Below are 6,961 nucleotides of genomic sequence, written 5' to 3' on the forward strand. Positions count from 1 at the left end.
CCTGTTGTTCATGGGGCTTGAACTCTGGGCCTGGGTGCTGTCCCTCAGCTCTTCAGCTCAAGGCAAGTGCTCTACCACTTGAACCACAGTTTTCTGGTGGTTTATTAGAGATAAGAGTCTCACAGACTTTCCTGCCTGGGTTGGCTTTGAACCGCAATCCTCAGATCTCAGCCTCCTGAGTAGCTAGGATTGATTACAGGTGTGAGCCACCAGCGCCCAGTTTTATTTTTTGCTCTCTTTTTATTCCACCATATACTTGCTCTTTGGTGGGCACAAGAAGATGTGGTTCAGTATAACCGCAAAGCACAAGGTCCCAACAGAAGCTAAATTCACATTTACCCAAGCTGTTAATTGAAGCCGTGTCCACATATGGGTGTTACAGTTCTCCTTGTTGCTAGCTCCAAGGACCTTCCTCCACTTCTCTTCTCCCTAACTGGCCCCACATGCTCAGGACTATGGGTGCTGGGGAAATCGCCGCAGCTGTTCATTTAGGAGGGCAAAATGTGCCCTGTCCCCTGGGCACTCCTAGAGAGGCTGCTCAGGGCATGGTACAGGAAAGGAAGTGAGAAAAACTTTCCTTTTCCCTTTTCCTTCATGATGTCTGGGGAGCTGGCCTTGCTTTGGGTGGACTAGGCTGGCTAGAAGGTGAAGAGAAGGAGGGACTGCTGTTTTCTCCTAGTCTCTGGCCACAGGGGGCTTCTCTAGTGTCCAGCTAAAGCTCTATGGGAGAGGTGCTTACATGTTTGGTTTCTGAATCCCTTTCCTCTCCTAAAAAATTTACTGAGATCATTAAGAAATTTTGGTTTAGGAAGTAGTGCTGTGGCTTAAGCGGTAGAATGCTCACCTTGAGCTGAAGAGTGCAGGGACAGTTCCCAAGCCCAGAGTTCAAGCCCCACAAAAAACAAAACACAAAAAACAAAAGAAATTTTGGTTTATGGAGGAGGAAGTTCTAAAAGTTGATAGTTGGTGGACTAGAAAATAAAACTGAGTCAGACCTAAGATGTAAATATATGGAGGATCATATGCATATATATATTTATATGTATATGATTGATGCATATGTGTTTATGTATGTACATAATATACATGTATATATATATATATATATGATCAATCTAAGGCATGGTACATTGGTACATACAGGTGAGCAATACCATTGCAAAACCCACTCGAACAATTAACAATTAATTTATACAATGTATACAATTAACAATTTGTATACATTAGGAGTTGAAATATGCCTTCACTCAACTGTGGGCACTATGAGAGGGAGCAGACAGAGGAGGGGAAGGAGGGTGGCTATAGTCAAAATACTTCATGCACAGGTGTGTAAAAATGGAACAAGTAAACTTGCTGAGACTAGTCTTGGAAGAGGAAGGGAAGAGAAATCGATGGAGGGGGTGACTCCAACCAGTATGGATTACATCCATAAATGTCTATGTTAAAATGGAACCCCTCCTAGGAGAATTGATTGATATTCACAAACAAAACCTTGTGAAATTTTAAAAAATATTTAATTTCCTTAAAATGTCCCACATTTAACCCATTATAATGAACAAGTTATATACACATATGTGTATATATATATATGTATATATTTGATAAAAAGTATGTAATCAACAAAAGACTAGTGAGAAGTTTGGTGTGTTACCTATCTGTACATCTATTCCACAGCTGGCTTAATAGAAGGTTGTTGATTTTCATGTCTGTTCCTGGGCTGAATCTATCGCAGTGAGTGTTGCTTTTGCTTGATTTGTCGCAAGACTAAGAGGAGAATCCTGCCTTATTTGAGAAATACTGTTAGGAAAGGAGGACTATTTAATAGATTTTCAGATAAGTATGGATATTCACCTTTGATAGTACACCTAAATTTAAAATTAACAGGTTTTTTTTTTTTTTGGTTTATTTGTCATGAGACAGGGTCTTGCTTGTAGTAGCCCAGGCTAGGCCTTGAAACTTACAGTCTTCAAGTGATGGGATTATAGGTGTGAATCACTATGCCTGGACAACATTGGTAGTTTCTGAAAGGTTAGTGCCAGTGAAATCTAAATCCATATCACTAATTCTTTCTATGCTGCTGCATTCAAATCCATTGTCTTAGCTTACACTTTGAGTGGACCTCTTACCAGTGAAATAGAAAGCCAAGCATCAGTGGCTTACACTTGTAATCCCAGCTACTCAGGAGGTTGAGATCTGAGGATCATGGTTCAAAGCCAGCCTGGAAAGTAAAGTCTGTAAGACTCTTATGTCAAGTTAACCATCAAAAGCCAGAAGTGAAACTGTGGTTTCATAGCAAAGCACCAGCCTTGAGTGAAAAAGCTAAGGAACAGCACTCAGGCCCTGAGTTCAAGTCCTAGTACTGGCTAGAAGTAATACCAAAATAGGAGTAGCTATCATGACACTGTTATTCTTCTGTCTTTCTGAGTTCCTTGTCCCTTACCCCCATCTTCTTCTCCCTCAGGCCAGCATAAACCCAATGTCATTTCCCCAAATCCTACCTGAGCTAAAACTCTGTTTCTCCAAGTTCTGTAAGATGCCTTTCCTGAGGGACCAAACATCTCCTCCTTAGCATCTCTGCAAGGATTCATCTATCAAATTAGTGAATCCTCCACCTAGTCTGGAGGACAAAAAACTAACCAGTAGATAACTGGAAAAGCTTACATACAACTTCACCGAGAACTGAAGACACTGATAGGTTAGAGACGCCATTCTATTTTCCCGAATGTAGCCATACATTTTCACCCGGCTCCCATCAGTATGCATATATTAACTTTGACTTCTTTCATTTAATTCCTGTTAGTAGGTCCTGTGTACATCTTGGTGTAGTCAAATGCTATTGGTGTTTTTGCCCTTACAGCTATACATAACCCTCTCAGTAACCTTAAAAGTAGCATGGTGGCTGAGATGTTCAGATCTTTTCACTTTCTAGCTGTGTGTCATTGACAAATAGCTTAACTTTGAGCCATATCGGTAAAAGCAGAATAAAGGAAGAGCTGACAGCGTAGGGGTCTAATGAGAATGAAGATGCTCCATGTTAGCTTGTTATATGTACCCAATTAACTTTAGCCGCTCCTGCTATGGAAATTATTACCATATTATACCAGGCAGTTCCTTCAGTAAGCACTTTAATGATTTTATTATTATAAAAATGCTGCCAGGGATGTGTCTCTTTTCTGGCAATTTATATGTGGGGACTCTGCCATCCATTCTAGAGATAAGATAATGAGGAAGTGCTGGCTTTCGATGGAGCTGATAATCCTACGGTGGAATAAAACTTGGAAATGAATGATCACAATGAAAAAAACAACAAAATAAAGGCCCAAATGGAAAGTGATGTGTGTTTGCCTAGGGATGGGAGAGAGAAGCAGGAGGAGATGCCCTGAAAGGAAGGCTCTCCTAATTCTTGTTACTTATTTCACCCTTTTCCTGGTACCTAGAGCAGCCCCTGGCATGTGGCAGGTGTTCAGTGAACTCACTGCAGAGCAGATGAAATCTCTATATGTTCTCTCATAGGGACAAGGAACCTGGTACAGCCACCAGCCTGCTATGGGTGGCCCTGGCTCCAGATCTCAGCCATGCCCAGATCTGAGTCCAGATGTTTTATCTGGCCACACCCCAGAACTGTATTTCCTGATTACTAGGACAGGAAGCTCAGGGCTATGAAGCAGGGGTTGTGAGTGTCTCTTCCTCCTCCACTCAGTGGTGACAGACTTGACATGGAATTTGGGGCTTTTGCTAGGGAGGAAATGAGATGAATCCTAGTATCCATGTCATTTGGAAGGGGGAGAGATGTCTTCAGGGTCTCATTGCCCAGCGGTTTCTCCAGTGGGAGAAGACAGGAGCGAGGCCTGGGCTCCACCTTAGAACCTCATAGCCGTGGTGGAGCATTTTCTCATCCCCATGATTGGCAGCAAGGTGTGTGACCACAGGGGGCAGTTAAGAGCTCAGGAGATTCAGTCCTACAGAGCTTCTTTTTTTTCTTCTTTTTTTCTGGAATTGTAAGAAGTACTTAAAAAAAATGCTTTCTTGCTGAGGAACAATGACTCCTGACTTGGGTCCACAAGTAAAGTAGGAGCAGGGGAAAGGCTAGATAGCTTAGATTGCTCTGTTTTGTACCTATGTCCTTTGGCCTGAGCCATTCTCTTCTGGAGTCACTGTGCAGCCATCTTGGAATCCAGAAAGAGCCAGGTGTCCATCTTCATCTAACAAAGCCCTATTTGACCAGTCCTGAAACCACAGGCTGTCCCAGGCTGTCACACCATCTAATACAACTTCTGAATACCGATGAACACATCTGTGACTTGGGACCATGTTAACTACACACACCTTCCTCTCCCCAACCCTTATTCTCTCTGTGTGACCTAAGACAAATGTCTAAACCCCAGAAGGCAGCGAACAATGGCTGAACATGTACTGAAGTGCTACCTTCCCACAGCTGCCGTGTAATAGTTTTCCTTTCTCTGCCCTTCACCTTGCCTCTCTTTATTAGACATATAAAGGCAAGAGACTGGAACTTACATTGGTACTCCTGGACTTTGGACCCAGGATCTAAAAACCCAGTTTCAGTCTCAGTTTCTGTTGTAAAACAACAACAACAACAAAATCCATGACATGCTTATCTCTAATTAACTGCCAAAATGCCAGAAGTGGAGCTGTGGTTCAAGTAGTAGAGAACCAGCCTTGAATGAAAAAGTTAAAGGACAGTACCTAGGCCTTGAGTTCAAACCCCAGCACACACACACACACACACACACACACACACACACACACACACACACACCATGACCACCATTTGGCATATGGAATAACACACACACAGACACAAACTATGCTAGATTGGAGCTGACGACTTTAATAGCTATCCTAGTGGAGTTTCAACTCATTGTAATTTGCTAGTAGCTATTTGGTGGCAGTTATTTATTGGCAGGGTCAACTTGTTTCTCCACAGAAAGGGCTGTACCACTCAAGCTTTCTAGCCAAGATAGCACCTCCCTATGAATATAATGTGAAGGGTGTTTGAGAAAGAGACTTCCTCCTAAGGTGTGGACTGGGATAGAGAACCCACAGGGATTCAGCAGAGCCTAATGGCCTGGGCCTCCATTTGCATCCCTACACTTGAAGACCTAAGTAGAGAGTGAGGCCTGGAGTCAGAGGGCTGAGGACCTTGGAACGTGACAGAAATGAGATCTTTGACCTCAGAGAGGAAAAAAAGGGAATAAACACTGAGCTCAATCTACTCTTTCCTTCTGTTGTTCCATCCAGTTCCCCCTTGGCTGGAACCACCCAAAGCTAGAGGGCCAGGTAGACCTTGATGTCAACCTAGTGCCAATGAGCAGGATGCAGGCAGGTGGAAAGGATGTCAGGAATGGAATGGCCCAGGGCTGGCTTTGGTGTCTTGCTGCAGAGTGAACACTTCCTCCTCTATTTGGAGCCTAGGGACAGGACAGGGGAGGCTTGCTTTGGGGTGCCATGTGCCACTTTCATTCCAGAGGCTTTCAGGACATTATGAGTCATGCTTGCTAGAAGCAGGAGCTGTTGGTATTGGTGTACTGTTTTCCCCTGTGGGACCCATACACTTTCTTCCAGCCTGGCCAAGTGTCCTTGGATGAGGAGAATGAGGTCTGTGGAACAGATCGGTGGCCATGGCTCCAGTTTTGTTGCCAGAGCCATCACCAAGCTCTACCTTCTCTGCCCAGATAACTTTCCAGTTGAGAATTTACAGGAATAATCATTTGGGGGTAGGGAGATTTCTGCTTTGGGAGCCAAGATACATGGGGTATGTGGCTGTGACATTGAGTCTTGAGGGGTTATCAGAGCCTATTGCTAATCTGAATTTTCTCATCTGTAAAACCTGATGAGATGCTCATGATTCCTAAGGGCATGTCTGGCTCTGAATGCTTAATTCCAGACTTGAATTCAATTTTCGGGGTCCTTTGCATAATGAAGAGCAAGTCTTTCCTCAGCCAGGAGGTGGCAGCAAAGCTCTGTTTTGCAGGGGGCTATAAACTTTGCTCTCCAAAGCCCTAGACAGAGCTTAAAGTCCTGGTTTGGTGGCCAGATTTTACTGCTGAATGAAAATTAATAATAATGTAGTAGCAAAATTATTGTCATTATTGCTAGTAAAACAACATCAACTATGTCCCTTCAATTTAGACACACTACCACATAACAGCTTTTTAGCCACCCAGCATGGAGGTAGGTTTCATTAAGATGTTCAACCCCATGCTGAGATTCAGTGGCATTTACGTGGCTTGCTCAAGGCCTTCTGAAAAGTATAGATGTGTGGGATCAGGTCCCAAGAGATTTTGTTTTTATATGAACTACTCTGTATCATAGTGTCAAAGATCCTAGGAAGAGTCCCTACTGCCTATTTATTTATTTATTTAAGTGCAAGACCTTGGGCTTGAATTCAGGGCTTGAGTGCTGTCCCTGAACTTCTTTTGCCCACGGCTATTTCTTTACCACTTAAGCCACGCTCTACTTCTAGGTTTTGGTGGTTAATTGGAGATAAGAGTCTCATGGACTTTCCCCTTTCCTTGGCCCAGCTGGCTTTGAACCTCGATCCTCAGATCGCAGCCTCCTGAGTAGCTAGGATTACAGGTGTGAGCTGTAGATGTCTGGAAGCCTCTTGTTTAATGTTACAGGAGATTCAGGGACCAAGCTCAGCCTCAGGGCTCAAAAATCTGCTTTCCAGCTGCCAGCTGAACCTTGGCAAAGGTCAAGGTCTTGGGAAGAAAATTCAAGACATGAATCCTGTTTTCATTTCCTTCTGTTTTGTTTTTCTCCAATCCTTAGAAAAGAAATACCTTCAGATACTTAACCCTCATTAAAGCATACCTGGTATTAAGGTATGAAGAACTCATTGATTCATTTATTTTTTTTTAATTTAATTTAATTTTATTTGTGAACAAACTGTACAGAGGGGTTACAATTGCATGGGCAGGATAATGCGTACATTTCT

Source organism: Dipodomys ordii, unplaced genomic scaffold (genome assembly GCF_000151885.1).
Source record: "Dipodomys ordii isolate 6190 unplaced genomic scaffold, Dord_2.0 Scaffold19, whole genome shotgun sequence".
NCBI classification, from domain to species: domain Eukaryota; kingdom Metazoa; phylum Chordata; class Mammalia; order Rodentia; family Heteromyidae; genus Dipodomys; species Dipodomys ordii.